Consider the following 20,427-nt stretch of genomic DNA (forward strand, 5'->3'; position numbering starts at 1 on the left):
GAGTGGGGAAGGGACAGAGAGACAGGTAGAGACAGAACCCCAAGTAAGCTCCTCACTGTCAGAGTGGGGCCCGATGCAGGGCTCGAACTCACAAACCATGAAATCCTGACCTGAGCCGAAACCAAGGGTTGGACGCTCAACCGACTGAGCCACCCAGGCGTCCCAACTCTTGGCCAACTTTTTAAAAAGAAGACCCACTAGTCCGTGAGCAGAAGCACCGTGATGCACAGATAAAGCATGTCATGGGGCGCCTGGATCGGCTCAGGTCATGATCTCGAGATTCCCGTGTTCGAGCCCCTCGTGGGTTCAGGCTTTGCGCTGACAGCTCAGAGCCTGGAGCCTGCTTCAGATTCTGTGTCTCCCTCTCTCTCTGCCCCTCCCGTTCTTTGCTCTCTCTCCCTCTCTCTCTCTCTGCCTGTCTCTCTCTCTCAAAATATATAAACATTAAAAAAAAAGAAAAAAAGCATGTCCTGATTCCATTGCTCAAAAAGAAGGTGCGATCTTACTGCTAACTGGCCAAGGTCGCTCCAGAAAAACAAGGGCTGAAGCATAGTTGCCGCCCCTGGGAGCCCAAACCTGGGGTCCTGGTGTCTGAAGAACACAACACCATTGACTCATTGCAGCTGTGTCAGAAATCCAATGGGCATGAACTAAAGTTACTTCATTTGCTTGAAAATTATCTCTACTAAAATGAACTCAACCTTTGTTTCTGTTTTTAATACTTTTTTTTAGTTTATTTATTTATTTTGAGAGACAGAGAGAGAGAGAGAGAGAGAGAGAGAGAGAGAGAGAATCCCAAGCAGGCTCCAAACTGCTAGCACAAAGCCCGACATGGGGCTCAAACTCACAAACCATGAGATCATGACCTGAACTGAAATCAAGAGTCTGACATTCAACTGACTGAGCTACCCAGGCACCCCAGTACTTTTTTTTTTTAATAGGCTACATGCCCAACATGGGGCTTGAACTCACCACCCTAAGATTAAGAGTCACATGCTCTACCAACGGAGCCAGCCAGGCACCCCTCAACCTTTTTTTTTTCTAAAAATAATAAATAAATACCAGCACACTATTTCCTAACCTGTGTTCCCCTGAATTAACTGTAGTGGGGTAATGGAATACAGTGTATGTCTTCTTTTTTTTTTTTTTTTTTTTTTGAAATAGTGTGAGCAGGAGAGGGACAGAGGGAGAGGGAGAGACGGTCCCACGCAGACTCCACACTATCAGCACAGAGCCGGATGTGGGTCTCAAACTTATGAACCCTGAGATCGTGACCTGAGCCAAAGTCGGATGCTTAACCGACTGAGCCACCCAGGTGCCCCTAACCAGTATGTGTCTACTACCTTGCAAATGTTTCTTCTCTTGTAAGAAAATGACAAACGTAAAAATTCTATATTTTAACGTGGTAAATATTCCATTATGTATATTTTGCCAACTTTAAAAAAAGCCTCACTATTTTAAGGTTAAACAAATTAGGAGCTTGAAAATGCAGATATACAAAATTGATGCATGTGAGCTGTAGAGCAGGGGAGGTGACTCATCTCATTTTAAGGGTGTGATGTGACATTCCTTTAGACAGCAGATTTCCTACATGCAATATACAGTGTAATTTCGTCTACACGGACTCTGAAACCAGACTGCCTGGGTCTAAATTCCACTCTGCCACTTAGTAGCTCTTTGTCCGAAGACAAGTGACTTGATGTCTCTGTGCTTCAGTGTGTCCATCTGTAAAACGGAGGAAATAGAAGTAACTTCTTAAGATTCTTATGAAAATTAAATTAGCATATGTAAAATGTTTGTAACAATGTTTAACACATGGTAAGGTCTAGATGAGTATTTTTTTTTTTTAATGTTTGTTTTTGAAAAAGAAAGAGACAGAGTGTGAGCAGGAGACGGCAGAGAGGGAGACACAGAATCTGAAACAGGCTCCAGGCTCTGAGCTGTCAGCACAGAGTCCGATGCGGGGCTCAAACTCACGAACCACGAGATCACGGCCTGAGCTGAAGTCAGATGCTTAACCGACTGAGCCACCCAGGCGCCCCTGAGTGTTTGTGAAGTGTGTGTAAACATGTACTCTTCCCAAAACACATTCTTGCCAGGCAGGAGACTCTCTGGATGTCTTTAATCACAGCCCATTGTATCCCCTGTAAATTGAACAGGTCGAACTAGAATTTGGCCGAGAGATGCCCTGGGAGGCCCCTTCCAGCTCGTGGGTTTAACAGTGTTCTGGATCCCAGAACAATTTACCAGCCGACCTAACAGCTCCAGCCAGGTTTGCTGCCGACACCAACAGTGATCTCGTGTCACCTGGGGCCTGTCGGCCCCGTGTCCCCTCTCCTGGAAGCTGCTGTGAACTCGGACCCGCCGTTCGTTTCTGCACTTCCCCATGGGGGCTGCTTTACACTCCGAGGCTCCGCGGACGGAGGCGCGAGGAACAGTCCCCTTCCCACGGCCAGTGTCCTGCACGCACCGCGGTGTCTGCGCCCACACGCACGTGCAAGCCGATTCCAGAGCCCAACTGCCTGAGTTCAAATCCAGCTGTGCCACTAACCAGCCGGGGACCCTTGCGCGTTGCTGGGGGCACGTAAAATGGCGCAGCCTCTGTGGAAAAGGCTGGAAGTTCCTCGGAAATTAAACACAGAAATACCGTTAGAACCCAAAAGAAGTGAGAGCAGGGACTCAACACATACTTGTACACCCGTGCTCATAGTAGCATTCATTATTCGTAATAAACGGCAAGAGAGAATTCTTCCTGCCGGGTGGCCTTCAAACCGGACCTTTCCCTGCCTTTGGGCTTGAATGAGAACGTCATCAGCTCTCCCTGGGTCTCCAGCCTGCTGGCCTTCTGAGTCTCAGGCCTTCCGATCTGGACAGAACTACACTGCTGGCTCTCCTGGGCCAACGGCCAACTCGGCCTGCAAATCTCAGCACTTGTCAGCTCCCTGAAGCCCGCGAGCCAATTCCTTACAGTAAATCTGTTATGGATTGTAATAAATTATATAATAAACATACGTATAAAGAGATGTATAAATTCAAAAAAAAATTTTTTAAGCGGCACAACAAGACGCCTGGGGGCTCAGTTGGTTAAGCGTCTGACTTTGGCTCAGGTCATGATCTCATGGTTTGTGAGTTGGAGCCCCGCATCGGGCTCTGTGCTGACAGCTCAGAGCCTGGAACCTGCCTCGGATTCTGTGTCTCCCTCTCTCTCTGACCCTCCCCCGTTCACACTCTGCACTCTGTCTCTGTCTCTTAAATAAATGAACATTACTTAAAAATTTTAAAAACATGGCAACAGAAATAAAAGAGTTGAGGTGAGAAAGTTAAATATAAATATAAATGGAAGTGTTGAAAGATCAAGAAATGTCCCAGAAAATACAACAAGAAAACCCAAAGAAATGAAGAAATGATAAGAAACGTAGAGAAACAGTCCAGGAAGTACACTACTTGAATAATCAGAGAGGAGAAAAGAGAGGAAAAGAAATAAGTAGTCATTCAAGAGGATTTCTGGGAACTCAGGGACCCGAGTTTCTGCTGGGCCCAAAGAACCAGGTGAGAGCCCCTCGCGAGGGACGAGTCTAGATACCCACCAAGCAGGACAAGGAATGACTGCAAACTCAGAGACAGAGAAAATAATCACCACAAAGGACCCATGTGCCCCCTGACAAGGTCCTGCCGCACAGCTTTTAATGCCTCCTCAGTGATGGCGTCCTGGATTCCGCCAGCATTTCTGCCTCACTGTGAGCGCGTGCTAGGCTTTCCAGGTCAAGGCGCTGAGGGGCATGGGGGGAGGGGGGAAGGGGCTTTTCCTGCGGTTCCGGCAGCTGCGCCCCACGCCCCACGTCAAGGACGCGCTGGGGTGCTGTGCCCCTGCCCCGCCCCGCATCGTCCCAAAGCTGCAGCCCTTCCCACGGGGCGCTGTTGCACCAGACCGTCCCCCCCCCCCCCAATACACCCGGCCACCTGTGTCCCGAGGGCCTTGCTCCCAGCTCCGGCCCAGCAAACCACCCAACTTCTCGGCCGTCCCGGGGCCACAAGCACACGTCCTCCGGGGAGCTCTGAACCCCTGCCTGGGGGAGGGCCCCTCCCAAATGTTTCCTTCCCTGGCTCTTCTCAGCCTTCTGGGACCACGAAGCCGGCCGCGTCTTGGAACCTTTCTTTCGTCCTAGTCCGATGCTTCTCTACAGTAAAATGCCCCGTTTCAATCCCTGAGGGATTCTGACCGCGGGCTGGACCCAGACCCTCGCCCAGGAGGCAGAGCCACTTGCTCTCAACAGCACGACGAGAAGCCACCCACGGAGCAAAGCTCTCAAATTGGATGGGGAAACACGTCCAGGCCAGAATTCTACACCCAGCCAGAGTGCAAGCCACACTGGGGGACACAGGGTCACACTGGGGGGGCACAGAGTCACCCTGGGGGGGGACACAGAGTCACCCTGGGAGGACACAGAGTCACCCTGGGAGGGACACAGAGTCACCCTGGGGGGGGACACAGGGTCACCCTGGGGGGGGACAGAGTCACCCTGGGGGGACACAGAGTCACCCTGGGGGGGGACACAGGGTCACCCTGGGGGGGCACAGAGTCACCCTGGGGGGGGCACAGAGTGACACTAGGGGGGGACACAGAGTCACACTGGGAGGGGACACAGAGTCACCCTGGGGGGAGGCACAGAGTGACACTGGGGGGGACACAGAGTCACACTGGGAGGGGACACAGAGTCACCCTGGGGGGGGACAGACTGACACTGGGGGGGGACACAGAGTCACACTGGGGGGGGGCCCAGGGTCACCCTGGGGGGGGGACAGAGTCACCCTGGGGGGGACACAGAGTCACCCTGGGGGGGGACATAGCGTCACCCTGGGGGGGGGACACAGAGTCACCCTGGGGGGGCACAGAGTGACACCGGGGGGGGACACAGAGTCACACTGGGAGGGGACACAGAGTCACCCTGGGGGGGGGACAGAGTCACCCTGGGGGGACACAGAGTCACCCTGGGAGGGACACAGAGTCGCACTGGGGGGGGACAGAGTGACACTGGGGGGGACACAGAGTCACACTGGGGGGGACACAGCGTCACACTGGGAGGGACACAGAGTCACACGGGGGGGACAGAGTCACACTGGGGGGGGACAGAGTGACACTGGGGGGGACACAGAGTCACACTGGGGGGGACACAGCGTCACACTGGGAGGGACACAGAGTCACACGGGGGGGACAGAGTCACACTGGGGGGGGACACAGGGTCACCGGGGGGGGCACAGAGTGACACTGGGGGGGGACACAGAGTCACACTGGGGGGGACACAGCGTCACACTGGGGGGGACACAGCGTCACACTGGGGGGCACAGAGTGACACTGGGGGGGGACACAGAGTCACCCTGGGGGGGGACAGAGTCACCCTGGGGGGGACACAGAGTCACCCTGGGGGGGGACACAGAGTCACCCTGGGGGGGGGGACACAGAGTCACGCTGGGGGGGGGACAGAGTCACCCTGGGGGGGACACAGAGTCACCCTGGGGGGGACACAGAGACACTGGGGGGGACAGAGTCACCCTGGGAGGGACACAGAGTCACCCTGGGGGGGGGACACAGAGTCACGCTGGGGGGGGGACACAGGGTCACCCTGGGGGGGCACAGAGTCACCCTGGGGGGGGACAGAGTCACCCTGGGGGGACACAGAGTCACCCTGGGGGGGCACAAAGACGTTTGAAAGGAACCCCTGAGAGTTTGGCGCTCGACACAGACATGTGGCCTGTGACAGCGGAACAGAAGAGGCCCGTGGGATCCACGGGAGGGAAAGAGCAGCGGAGCCCCCAGGGCCACCTGGGAGGGGGTGGGGGGTGCACAGGCCTGGGTCTGCGGTGCCCGTGGGTCTGCAGTCTGCACACAGCCCACCGTTTCCTCCTGGCTCTCGCCTCCAGACACGCTTAGCCCTGGGGCTCGTGGGGACTTTCCAGCACCTTCCTTTCCCTCCCCACTCCCCTGTCTTCAGCCCTCAGAGTCCCGAGTTAAAAAATCAAAGATGCACACTTCTGCCTCCAGGCACCACGCCCTGTCCCCTTCCCGCAAGGCCACCCCCACCCGGAGGTGGGGGAGGGGGGGTGGGGAGCGGAGGGAAGACTCTAGGTTCACTTGAGAAAAAACAAACTGGAAGTTGACCTCCCGTCACCTCTGAGCCACAGGAAAGGGCAGGAGGGCAAGAAGGACCCGGAAAGCTACTGAGCTGGGTGGGACAAACTCTCCCCCTTAACACCCCCAGGGCTCTGGCTTATTCTCAGGACGAAGCTGAGCGCCTTGGGCGAGCAAAGGGTCCGCCCTACCTTCAAGCACCTCGGCTCTGGCCGCTCTCCCTCCACTGCCTGCCTGGGCTCCAGCCACAGCGAACCGTGTTCTCGAACACCCACGCCATGTGTGTGGGGTGGTTTCCCTGGGCCCCGCACTCAGAACGCTCCGCACCTCACGCTCACGCTCACGCTCACGCACACGCACACGCACACGCACAGCACCTCCCTGGGGAGGCCACGTGCTTCGGTCTGAACACAGACAGGATGCACAGCCCGGGAGACCCCTCCTGTCCCTTGCTCTGGACGGCCGAGTGCAGTCGTGAGGCCTGGGAAGTGATGTGGCCCCAGGAGGAGCCGGGCCCCTGGAGTCACCGCCACCCGAAGGACACCCACAAACGGCCGCGCTGAAGCCCGCCCGCCGCAGTTTGGACCTTGCCGACTCCAGCCCGGGGTCAGCCAACCCCGGTCCTCAAGCCGCGTCGGGCCGCCGCGTCTTTTACTAGCACACGATGGATGGCTCTCCTGAATAGAAAAGAAGCCAGACGCAAAATTGTGCACCGTACACGATTCAATTTGTATAAAATGCGAAAACTGGCCGAACGGGCGGGCGTGTGGCGTCGGGGGTGGGGGGGCGGGGTGAGGACAGGGGTCGCCTTTGGGGGAGTGGCGGGCAGTGTCTGCAGCAGGGCACAGGGGAGGCTTCCCGTGGCGGTTACATGGCAGTTCACTTCTCGGAATTATTTCCAGATAGTTGTCTTTGAAGCCTGTCATAGAGCGCATTTTTCTTTCTAAAATACCTTTACGGAAACACACATAATCACAAAGCACACCAGACTTAAGTGTACAGCTCAGTGAATCTTTACAGAGCAGTACATCCGTGGGAGCCCCACCCAGATCGAGGTTAGATATTGCAGACATCCCAGAAGCTTCTTGCCCAGCCCCAGCCCCCGCAGGAGTAACCGCCACTTTGAGAATGACTGCTGATTGGGTCTGCCTCGTCCTCGTTGTGGCATCGGTGAAATCGTACAGAATGCTGCCTTCTGGGTCTGGCTTACTCTGTTCAACCTGACGACCGTGAGGTTGACCCGTGTCGCCGGTCGCGTCCATGAGTCCGTTCTCACTGCCGCGTAGCGTCTTACCTGGCGACCGTGCGATTGGTTCCCTAGTCTATTGGTAGACACGTGGATGCTGGGCTTTTCTGACTTTCTTGCTGTCGGGAATAAAGTTGCCGTGAACGTTCTCGTACCTGTGTCTTTGATGGATTTATACGCACACACTCCCCTCGCCCGGAGCGGGGCCTCTGGTCAGCGGACGCTGGTCGTAGGAGATACTGCAGTTTTCCGGCTGAGAATCCTGTTGGCGAGACACGAGAGTTGCAGTTACAGCCTGTGCTGGCCCACGGCCGGGATGTCACCTGCCCTGCGTGCGCCGTTCTTGTCCGCGTGCAGTAGGACTCGGTTGTGGTTGTAATTCCTGTTCTGTTGCTGAACATGGTGTGTATGTCTGTTAGTCCTTCGGGTGTCACCCTCTCTGGAAATGGCCACTCAGGTCTCATGCGTGTTTTAAAATTGGATCATTTTTCTCTTTTCTTGTTTGTTCGTAGTTCTTTACGCGGCCCGATGTACGTGGTCTTGTCGGATGTGTGTGATGCAAATGTTTTGCCAGGTGAGAATGTACTCTCACTCTCTTATTAGTGATGTTTTGATAAACGGAAGCTCTCCATTTTAATAAAATTTATAGTTTATTGACATTTTAGTTTTATGGTTAATATTTTTTGTGCCCTGTTTAAGGAATTTCTCTCCACCTCAAGGCCATAAAAGAAGTCATTGTTTTCTTCTAGAAGTTTTATTGTCCTATCTTTTCTATTTTGGCCCATGATTCATTTTGAATTAGTGTTTTGTATGTGGTGTGAGGTAAGGGTTAACACGTATTGTTTCCATATCTAGCACTATTTATTTTTTTTATTTTTTAATTTTTTTAACGTTTATTCATTTTTTGAGAGACAGAGGGAGACTGAGCATGAGGAGGGGAGGGACAGAGAGAGAGAGAGAGGGAGTCACAGAATCCAAAGCAGGCTCCAAGCTCTGAGCTGTCAGTACAGAGCCCGACGTGGGGCTTGAACTCACGAGCGGTGAGATCATGACCTGAGCTGAAGTCCGACACTTAACCGACGGAGCCACCCAGGTGCCCCTCTAGCACTATTTATTTAAAAGAACCTCTGTTGGGGCACCTGGGTGGCTCCGTTGGTTAAGCGTCCGACTTCAGCCAGGTCACGATCTCACGGTCCGTGAGTTCGAGCCCCTCATCAGGCTCTGTGCTGACAGCTCAGAGCCTGGAGCCTGCTTCGGATTCTGTGTCTCCCTCTCTCTCTGCCCCTCCCCTGCTCATGCTCTGTCACTCTCTGTCTCAAATATAAATAACAACATTAAAAAAAATTTTTTAATAAATAAATAAATAAAAGAACCTCTGTTGATTGTATACAGAAATACAATCAATCTTTTATTTGACCTTGTATCCATAATCTTCCTAATTCATTTATTAATGTTAATAGTGTATAGATTCTTTGGGGGTTTCTGTGTACACAATCACGTTTTTTTCAATGACTGCTTTCTTTTTTTCTTTCTTATTTATTTATTTATTTAGAGAGTGTGTGTGTGTGTGTGCAAGTGGGGGAGGAGTACAGAGAGAGAGAGAGAGAGAGAGAGAGAGAGCATCCCAAGCAGTCTCTACACCATCAGTGCAGAGCCCGACTCAGCACTGTATCCCACGAACCATGAGATCATGACTTGAGTGGAAATCAAGAGTCAGACGCTTAACTGACTGAGCCCCCAGGTGTCCTGCTTTATCTCTTTCTTTCCAATACTTGAAACTTCAGTTTCTGTTTCTTACCTATCAACTTGGTTAGAGCCTCCAGAAGGACACTGGGAGTGAGAGAGCGTCTCGTTCTCAATCTCAGGAGGAAAACTTTCCGCATCTCATTGTGAAGTAAGGACAGAAGATGAGGTTTTATTATTTTGCTGTCAGAGTAAGAGTGTCTCCTTCCATTCCCAGTTTCCTAAGAGGCTTCGTTATGAATGCTAGAACGTTACCGAGCATTTCTTCTGTATCCATCGGGATAGCCATGTGTTTTTCCCACTTCCTCTGTTAATGTGATGAATTATACTGATAAATTTTCAACTCCTACACCAGTCTTGCTTTCCTAGGTAAATTCAAATTTGTCATGATGTCGTTGGCTTTTTATATATCGTTGGAATTGATTTGCTAATATTTTGTTTAGGATTTTTATATTTATGTTCATAAGAGAGATCAGCCTGCAATTATTTTCTTATTAATGTTTTTGGCAGCTTTTTTTTTTAACGTTTTATTTATTTTTGAGAGAGACAGGGACAGAGTGTGAGCGGGGGAGGGGCCGAGAGAGAGGGAGACACAGAATCCAAAGCAGGTTCCAGGCCCTGAGCTGTCAGCACAGAGCCAGACGCGGGGCTCGAACTCACGAACCGTGAGATCATGACCTGAGCCGAAGTCGGACGCTTAACCAACGGTGCCACCCAGGTGCCCCTTGGCAGCTTTTGTTATCAAAGTTATACTTCTCTCACAACATGAATTGGAAGAGTTTGAGTAAATGCGATGTTACTCTTTCCCTAGATGTTTGAAGGAATTCATCGGTGAAGCCACCTGGGTCTGGAGTTGTCTTTGTTGAACGGTTTGTAGTTTAATGTAATTTTTAAAAATTTTACTTAGGGGCGCCTGGGTGGCGCAGTCAGTTAAGCGTCCGACTTCAGCCAGGTCACGATCTCGCGGTCCGTGAGTTCGAGCCCCGCGTCGGGCTCTGGGCTGATGGCTCAGAGCCTGGAGCCTGTTTCCGATTCTGTGTCTCCCTCTCTCTCTGCCCCTCCCCCGTTCATGCTCTGTCTCTCTCTGTCCCAAAAATAAATAAAAAACGTTAAAAAAAATTTTTACTTAAATTCCAGTATAGTTGCTCTGCAATGCTATATTAGCTTCGGGTGTACAATATAGTGATTCAACACCTCAACGTCTACTCAGCGCCCAGCGTGATGGATGTACTCTCAATCTCCTTCGCCTGTCTGCCCCGGTCCCCCCACCCAGCTCCCCTCCAGTGACCATCAGCGTGTTCCGTATACTTGAGTCTGTTTCCGGTCTTTGTCTTCTTTTTTTCCTTTGTTTGCTGTTTTGTTTCATAAATTTCACGTATGAATGAAATCCTATGGTGTTTGTCTTTCTCTGACAGGCTGATTTCGCTTAGCGTTATACTCTCTAGTTCCATGCACGTGGTGACAAATGGCAAGATTCTATTCCTTCTTAAGGCTGAGACTCCAGGGTATACACACCACCCCTTCTTTATCCATTCATCTATCCATGGAGACTTGGGCTGCTTCCGTAATTTGGCTATTGTAGATAATGCTGCTATAAACATACAGGTATCCTTTCAAATTAGTGCTTTGGTATTATTTGGGTCAATATCGAGTAGTGCAATTGCTGGGTCATAGGGTAGTTCTATTTTTAATTTTTTGAGAAACCTCCATACTGTTTTCCACAGTGGCCGCACCAGTTTGCATTCCGACAAAGGGTTTTTAATTTTAGATACAATTGCTTTTTTTTTTTAATTTTTTAAAGTTTATTCATTTTTGAAAGAGAAAGGGACAGAGCGTGAGCAGGGAAGGGGCAGAGAGAGAGAGGGAGACACAGAATCCGAAGCAGGCTCCAAGCTCTGAGCTGTCACCCCAGAGCCCCACGCGGGGCTCGAACCCATGAGCCGTGAGATCATGACCTGAGCTGAAGTCGGACGCCCAATCGACTGAGCCACCCAGGTGCCCCTTAAAAAGTTTTTAAAAAAATTTTTAATGTTTATTTATTTTTGAGAGAGACAGAGACAGAATGCAAGTGGGTTAGGGGCAGAGAGAGATGGAGACAAAGAATCTGAAGCAGGCTCCAGGCTCCAAGCTGTCAGCACAGAGCCCGACGCGGGGCTTGAACCCACGAACCGCAAGATCATGACCTGAGCTGACGTCGGACGCCTAAACCGACTGAGCCCCCAGGCGCCCCTAGATACAATTTCTTTATCAGATATAGGACTCCAGATTCCAATTTTCTACTTGTTTCTGGTTTGAAAAGTGTTTTTCAAGGAATTTGACTACTTCATTGAAAATTTCACATTTATTTGTGTAGAATACTTCACAATGTCCTTTTGTTATCTTATTGTCTATTGTGATATTTCCCTTTTCATTCTTGATTTTGCCTTTTTTCAAAAATTGTTATCAGTCTTGCCAGGGGGATCATTAATTTCACCAGTCCTTTCACAAAAACAACTTTTGCTTGTTGGTTCATACTCTTATATGTTTATTTTCTATTTCATTAATTTCCATTTTTAGTTTTCTTATTTCCTTCCTCCTATGTTCTTTGAGTTTAATTTGCTGGAGTCCTTTCTAATCTTGAAATTGATTATTATGTCATTAATTTTTAGCCTTCTTTTCCAACATATGCATTTAAAGCTATAAATTCTCTCCACGCACGGCTTTATCTGCATCCCAGAAGTTTTGGTACGTTGTAATCTCTATGTCATTTAGTTCAAACTATTTTCTCATTTGCGTCATGATTTCGTCTTTTGTTCATGAATTATCTAATTTTTTTATTTTTTTATGTTTATTTATTTTTGAGACAGAAACAGAGCATGAGTGGGGGAGGGGCAGAGAGCGAGGGAGAGACAGAATCCGAAGCAGGCTCCAGGCTCTGAGCTGTCAGCACAGAGCCCGACGCGGGGCTCAAACCCACCAAACGTGAGATCATGAGTCGAAGTCGGACGCTTAACCGACTGAGCCGCCCAGGTGCCCCTGTTCATGGGTTATTTAGAAGTGGATTTTCTAATTTCCAACCATTTGTAGATTTTCTACTTACAGTTTTATTATTACTATCTTAAGTACACTGTGGTCAGAGAACATACTCTGTTATACTAATCCTTTAAAATGTGTTGAGCGCTGCCTGGGTGGCTCAGTCGGTTAAGCGTCCGACTCTTGGTTTTGGCTCAGGTCGTGATCTCACAGTCCATGGTTTCAAGCCCCACACAGGGCTTTGTGATGACAGTGTGGAGCCTGCTTGGGATTCTCTCCCTTTCTCTCTCTTCCCTCCCTTGTTCATAGTCTCTCTCTCAAAAGAAATTAACTAAAAAACTTTAAAATGTGTTGAGACTTACCGAATGGTTTAACATATGGTCAACTTTGTTTCGTGTTCCCTGTGAATTACGTAATTATGGGCGATAGTATTCTAGACATCACATTCTATCAAGTTTCTTAATTGTATTTTTCAAATTTTTGATATATTTATGTTTTTATCACCTTGTCTCATTATTACCGAGAGAAACGTGTTAAAGTCTGTCATGATTGTGGATTCGTCTTTGGCTCCTTTTAACTCTGTTCATTTTTGCTTTGTCTATTTTCCGGCAATGTCTCAAGTACATACAATTCAGAATCATCACCTGAATCTTTCTGGCCTTTTTAATATTATGAAATTTTCCTCTTTATTTCTGGTAATACTTCTTGTGTTATAATCTGCTTTCCGATAGATGTGCAGCCTGCCACCTTCCTTTCCGTCACTATTTGCGTCGTACGTCTCTTTCCTTCCTTTCCTCGTAAGCTTTCTGTACCTCACAGTTAATATATGCCTTTCATAAGCAGTACACAGTTGAGTTTTGTTTTGTATGAAATTCAACAGTGTTTGTCCTTTAATTGGGGTATTTCACTCTTTACATCTAGTTGAATTACTGAGGTATTTGGATTTGGATCTTATCATCTTATTTCTTCTCCATTTAGTCTCACTTCTATTTTTGAGAGAGGCAGAGACAGTGTGAACAGGGGAGGGACAGAGAGAGGCAGAGAATCCCAAGCAGGCTCTGCTCTGTCAACCCGGAACCTGATGCGGGGCTCGAACTCACAAACCGCAAAATCATGACCAGAGCCGAAACCAAGAGTAAGACACTTAACTGACTGAACCGATGAGCCCTTGATTTATTATCGTCGTTTATTCCATTTTTCCCTCTATTCAATTCTTTTTTTATGTTTATTTATTTCGAGAGAGTAATAGAGCATGAGTGGGGGAGAGGGACAGAGAGAGGGACAGAGAGAATCCCAAGCAGGCCCAGCACTGTCAGCACAGAGCCCCCCGCAAGGCTCAGTCCCACGAACCACGAGATCATGACCTGCGCCAAAATCAAGAGTTGGATGCTCAACTAAGCCACTCAGGTGCCCTGCACCTGACTCTTGATCTCAGCTCAGGTCTTGATCTCAGGGTTGTGAGTCCAAGCCCTGTATTGGGCTCTGCACTGGGTGTGGAGCCTACTTTAAAGAAAAAAATGAGAGGGCTGGAAAAGAAAAAAAGAAAGAAAAAAAAAATGAGGAAAGAAAAGAAGTCCTCCAACTCAACAGTGAAAAGACCAAAACAAAACAAAAACAAAAACAACCCTCCCCCCCCAAAAAAAACAAATGGGGAATGATTTGAACAGGCGTTTGTCCAAAAAGATACAAACAGCCAACACGCACATGGGAAGGTACTCAAGGTCATTAATCGTTAGGGAAACACAAATCCAAAGCACATGTGATAGGATGGACCTAGAGTGAATTATTAGTGAAACAAGTCAGAGAAAGACAAATACCATGTGATTTCACTTACGTGTAACAGAAAGCGGAAGGCAGACCTGTAAATACGGAGAAGAATCAGAGAGTTGCGGGGGGCAAACTGGTGAAGGGGAGGGGGAGGCCAGTTCCGGAAGACACGTAGCAGGTGGCGCTGTGATTGCACGTGTGGTGACAGACGGCGGCCGCAGGGGTGGCGGGCACAGACCGATGTAGGGACGTGTGGCGTCGCTCTGTTGTACACCTGACACGAATGGAACGTTGCGTGTCAGCTGTACTTCAATGAAAACAAAAGCCGCCGTGAGATACCACTTCACGCTCACAGTAGGCGGCTGTACTGAAAAACAAAAAGCAAATTAAGAAAAAAAGGAAACAAGTGTTGGGAAAGAGGCGGAGAAATCAGAGGCCTCGGACGCCGCTGGCGGGAACGCAAAGTGATGCGGCTGCGGCCAGGGACAGGCGGGCGCCTCCTCGAGACGGTCCACGGGGAGTCGCCCCCGTGACCGCCCAAGTCCACTCCCAGGAGGTACTCAGAACTGAGCGTAGGCGTTCACACACAAGCTTGCACACGAATGTGCACAGCCGCCCTGCACACAATCGCCAAAAGGTGGAAACAACCCAAATGTTTATTGACAGAGGACTGGACAAACGTGCTTTCACACGATGGGCTATTATTTCGTCCCCCGAAACGGAATCGAGCACCGACACCTGGTACAACGTGGATGAGCCCCGGAAACGTTGTGCCGAGTGGAAGAAGCCAGGGACACGAAAGGCCACACGTGATTTGTTTCAACTGATACGAAATATCGAGACTAGGCAAATCCACAGAGACAAGAAAGCGGATCAGTGGCCACCAAGGGTGCGGGTGGGGAGAAATGGGAGTGGCTGCTCCATGCTACCAGGTTCCATTGGGGTGATGAATGAGTTCCAGAACCAGCTAGTGGTAATGGTAGTAATGTACTTGATCCCACTGAATTGTGCATTTTTAAATGTTTACAATCGTAAATTTTATGGTCGTCTGTTCTACTGCAATGAAGTTATCGAGCTGTTCTTTATTTGGATTATATCTAACACTAGTTACCATTTAGAGATTAGAATTGGGGGGCGCCTGGGTAGCTGAGTCCATTGAGTGTCCAACTTCAGCTCAGGTCACGATCTCGCAGTTCGTGGGTTCGAGCCCCATGTTGGGCTCTGTGCTGACAGCTCAGAGCCCGGAACCTGCTTCGGATTCTGGGTCTCCCTCTCTCTCTGCCCCTCCCCCACTCGTGCTTACATACACACTCTCTCTCTCTCTCTCTCTCTCTCTCAAAACTAATTTAAAAAATTTTTTTTAATTTTAAAGAAATTAAAATTGGGAATTTAAAGATATGTATACATTAATTCATTCTAAAACAATAAAAATTACATCATTACCAAACACATATTAAAAAAAAACATTTTATTTCTGTCTTTTTAAAATAGAAATGAGTGGCATTTACATTGATTTATTTTAATATCTCATAAGCTTCTGTACTCAGTCCTGTGCTATATGATGTTTTAAAGGATATGATGAAAGTTTGGCATTACACAGATTTGTAGCTGGAAAATGGAAAAGTATTTTAATAGCTTTTTAAGATAATTGTGAATATTCTTTTTTCATATAGAACTCAAGAAGTGATAGTTTCTTAAATGTGGAATTTGAAACCATAATAATAGAATGTCCATATTCTTTTTGTACATGAAAAGATTTGGGTCTATCTTATTCCATACACACACGCGCGCACACACACACACACACACACATGTATTTTTTTAAGAGACAGGGCTCAAGTGAGGGGCGTAGGGGGGAAGCAAGGCTCACCCGACACAGGGCTCGTGCTTACAAACTGAGATCATGACCTGAGCCACAGTCAGATGCTTAACCGACTGAGCCACCCAGGCGCCCATCTTTTCCTTTAAATGGGCTTTTGACTGTGTAAATTTTATAACATTGTGCATTGGTCATGGCGTATGATTCTTTCAATGTGCTATTCGTGGAATTCATTTTGCTAGTATTTTGTTGGGAATTTTTTTTTTTTTTTTTTTAGAATTTTTACATCAATATTCATCAGGGATATTGGCCTGTAGTTTTGTTTTGATGTTTTTTTTTTTTTCCTGTGCTGCCTTTATCCAGTATCAGGATAACGCCAGTCTCATAGAATGAGCTTTGGAGTGTTCGTTCCCTCCTCTTCCATTTTCTGGAAAAGCTTGAGAAGGATTGGCATTAATTCTTCTTTAAATGTTTGTTAGAATTCTCCAGTGGAGACATCTGGGCTTTTCTTTGTTGGGGGAGTTTTAATCACTGATTCAATCTCCTTACTTGTTATTGGTCTGTTCAGATTTTCTACTTCTTCAAGATTCAATCTTGGTCGGTTGTATGTTTCTAGGAGTTTGTCCCTATTTTCTAGGTTGCCCAATCAGTCGGTGTATATCTGTTCCCAGTTGTCCCATGATCCCTCGTAACACTGTGGTGTCATAGTGTGTGGCGTCTTGCATTCTGTAAAGCCCATGCTTCATCATATGGACGGCTTTCTACCAATCAGTTTCTCCTGTCATATAACGGATTTGTTTAGAAAATGTCTCTCTCTTTGATCCTCTTGTCTATCCTTGGCCCATGGCACTGGAGGCCTAATGCCATGATAGCGCATAAGCCATTGTGGACTTTCTGGCAAATAAGCAAGACCTCCACGCAGCTCCAAGGGTCTTTCCAAAGTGGAAGCCAGTATGACCCTATGCCACTGAGACTCAGGCAAGAAGAGTTGATTTAGAGCCCCCGTCATCACCACCACCACCACCACCACCACTGTCCTCACCTGGGCTCCCCTCCCGTGAGACGATGCATCAGAGATGCTCAAGGAACTGGCCTTACTAGAACCCACCTTGACCCCTTCTGGCGCTATTCTGAGTGTGGTTGTCCAAACACCCCCCCAGTTGTGCAGACTGCTTGTGGCCAGCCCACCTGGTGCTAAGTACACAAGTTGAAAACAAGCATTTAGAAATTTTATTGCAACATGGTGGCAGAGAGGGAGGACCCTAGGCTCACCCTGTCCCATGAATATACCCAGATAACTATCAGATCCTCCTAAACACCCCCAAAAACCGACCCGAAGACTACCAGATCAAACTCCATAACTAGGGGTGGAAAAGAAGCCATGCTGAAGAAAATAGGAAGACATGGTTTGGGAGGGAAATAGATTGTGGCCACTGTGGTGGGGAGGGAGCCACAGTAAGTCACAGAGAAGGGTGAGAGACAGACTAGCGTACAGGGAAGTACAGGGAGACAATGATTCCCCATAGCAATTGGCTGGGAAAGCAGAAGGTGAGAGGGGCTGAATTTCGAGTACTTGCAACCTGGGGCTTAAGGCCTGGAGTTTTAAAGGTCGATGGGCATGGGAGGGGAGAGTGTTGGGAGTTGGGGGGAGGGGGCATTGAGCAGCTCCTGGACAGAAAGCAGAGCAAACAGCTTGCAGACACACAGCATGGAAAAAGAGATCTGAAGAGCATCTGGGACACACAGTGGGGAGGTTATCTGCTCTTCTCCAACTGCATCCCAGAGAGGCAGCATTCACAGAGAGACCCTTCCAGAAACAAAGGCACTAGCAGGCACCGTTTCCCTCCCCTGCCTCTCAGGGTAAGTACAGGGCACCTGTGGGAACCGGTGCAGTGCCCACACTCGCTACCTAACTTGCTTACACCAAGCCCCGCCCCCTTGCGCTCCAAAGGAACCACCGCTGCCACTTACGCTCGCCCCACTCCCAGCACAGCAAGCTCCCAACCCCAGAAGAGCGGTCCAAACTCCTGCCCACACCACATCTTTCAACCCAGGAGTTTTGCAAGGCCTGGGTTCTGGTGGCGGTGGCAACAGGTTTCATCTCATAAGCAGACCAGAGCACATCCACTTAAAAGTTGCCACATTCAGGCCAGGGACCAAACACTGCCCACAACAGGCAAAGAGAGCCTCTGCACACGACCGGCTTGAAAGGTAAAGCAGCCAGGACACGACAGCAGAGTACATGCAGGCAGCACACACTGGAGATACTCCCGGAAGCGCCAGGCCCTGGGCAACAGGGGACACTATGAAGCAGGGCACTACAGGACCTCTTTTTCATAAGGCCATTACCTTCAACAGCAGGAGATGTAGCTGACTTTCTTAGTACACAGAAACAGGCACAGAGACTTAGACCAAATGAGAAGACAGAGGAATCTGTCCAGTGAAAGAACAGCACAAGACCACAGTCAGAGATCTAAGTGAAACAGACAGAAGGAACAAGCCTGATGGAGAATTTAAAGTCATGATCATAGGGGCGCCTGGGTAGCTCAATTGGTTAAGCGTCCGACTTCGGCTCACGTCAGGATCTCATGGTTGGTGAGTTCAAGTACTGTATCAGACTCTGTGCTGATAGCTCAGAGCCTGAAGCCTGCTTTGGATTCAGTCTCCCTCTTTCTCTCTGCCCCTTCTCTGCTTGCGCTCCATGTCTCTCTCTCTCAAAAATAAACATACATAATAACATACATAAATAAAAATAAAGTAATGACCATAAAGATACTCGCTGGACTTGAGAAAAGAGTGGAGGACACCAGTGAGACCATTAACACAGAGATAAGGAATAACATAGCAGAGATAAAGGACTCAATAAGTAAAATGAGAAACATGCTTGATGGAATGAACAGCAGGCTGGAGGAAGCAGAGGAACGAATCAGTGACCTACAAGACAGAGTCATGGAAACCAATGAAGCTGAACAAACGGGAGAAAAAAAAGAATTACATAAAACAAGAAGAGACTTAGGGAACTCAGTAACTCCATCAAATGTAAAAACATTTGTATTATAGGAATCTCAGAAGAAGAAGAAAGAGAAAAGGGGCCAGAGAATTCCTTTGAAGAAATAATAGCTAAAAATTTCCCTCATCTGGGGAAGGAAACAGATATCCAGATCCAGGAGGCACAGAGAACCTCCAACAAAAGCAGATCCACACCAAGACATATTGTGATTAAAATGGCAGAATAGAGTGGTAAGGAAAAAATCTTAGGGGCGCCTGGGTGGCTCAGGTGGTTAAGGGTCTGACTCTCGATTTCGGCTCAGGTCATGATCCCACGGTTCATGAGATTGGGCCCCACGTCTGACTCTGTGCTGACAGCACAGACCATGCTTGAGATTCTCTCTTTCTCTCTCTCTCTCACCCCTCCACCGCTGTCACATGCTCTCTCTCTCTCAAGAATAAACATTTCATTTATTTTTTTGAATGTTTATTTATTTATTTTTTCAACGTTTATTTATTTTGGGGACAGAGAGAGACAGGGCATGAACAGGGGAGGGGCAGAGAGAGAGGGAGACACAGAATCGGAAACAGGCTCCAGGCTCTGAGCCATCAGCCCAGAGCCTGACGCGGGGCTCGAACTCCCGGACCGCGAGATCGTGACCTGGCTGAAGTCGGACGCTTAACCTACTGCGCCACCCAGGCGCCCCTGTTTATTTATTTTTGAGAGAGACAGACAGACAGAGAGAGACAGAGCATAAGCAGGGGAGGGGCAGAGAGAGAGGGAGACACAGAATCCAAAGCGGGCTCCAGGCTCCGAGCTGTCAGCACAGAGCCCGACGCGGGGCTCAAACTCACGAGCCGTGAGATCATGACCTGAGCCGAAGTCAGACGCTCAACCGACTGAGCCACCCAGGGGCCCCTAAGTAAACATTTTAAAAATCATTTAAAAAAAGAAAAAAAGCCTTAAAAGCAGTAAGACACAAGAAGATAGTTACCTAGAAACGTCATCACAATCCCCCTTTGCTGCAACATCCAAGCTCCTGATCACTTTCCTTCTTCCGGTAATCTAGTGTAATACCTTGTATTACCAGCACCAATGCTAACAAAAGACATTATTTTTTACAGAAGTAGGAGTCCATTGCAGACCGGAAACTGAAAAGGCTGGCTGTTCACCAGAAGCACTGTTTCATCCGGCATTTTCTGCCCAAATAGCCCTGAGCCCACTTCTAGGGTCTCTGCAGGCCTCTTCCTCTGCTGTCCTTTGTGTCCCCTCTGTCACTGTGTACACCTGGCCCTCCCCTGGTACAGGTGGAGCCCGGACTCGTGAGCTCATGTGTCTCCTTGTGTGCACCTGAGGCCCCTCACAGTGCACAATAGGGAGGGGAGGAGATGGGAAGGAAACGGGGGAGGCTGAGGGTCGGGGAGCCACGGACAGCAAGCTGTTACGAAGACGTCTCTGTTAAGGTAGGGGATAGAACACACTTTAACAGTCTGTTAGCCTGACGCCTTGACTTCCTCAGCGCTTAGACAAGTGGTGTGTGGGCCTCCTTGTGTTACTTGCCCCCAGACCCATAAAGGCTCCAGGCAGGCCCGCCCGGAGCATCCCAGACGACTGCTGGGGAACTGTGTGCGCCCTGTGAAGGCACAGCAACGTTTTACCGCGTGGCCTTCAGGGGACCCTGAGCCCATATGACTAAGAACCATTTGTGGAGATACCGCAGAACG

The sequence above is a fragment of the Prionailurus viverrinus genome, chromosome F1 (assembly GCF_022837055.1).
Source record: "Prionailurus viverrinus isolate Anna chromosome F1, UM_Priviv_1.0, whole genome shotgun sequence".
Classification (NCBI taxonomy): domain Eukaryota; kingdom Metazoa; phylum Chordata; class Mammalia; order Carnivora; family Felidae; genus Prionailurus; species Prionailurus viverrinus.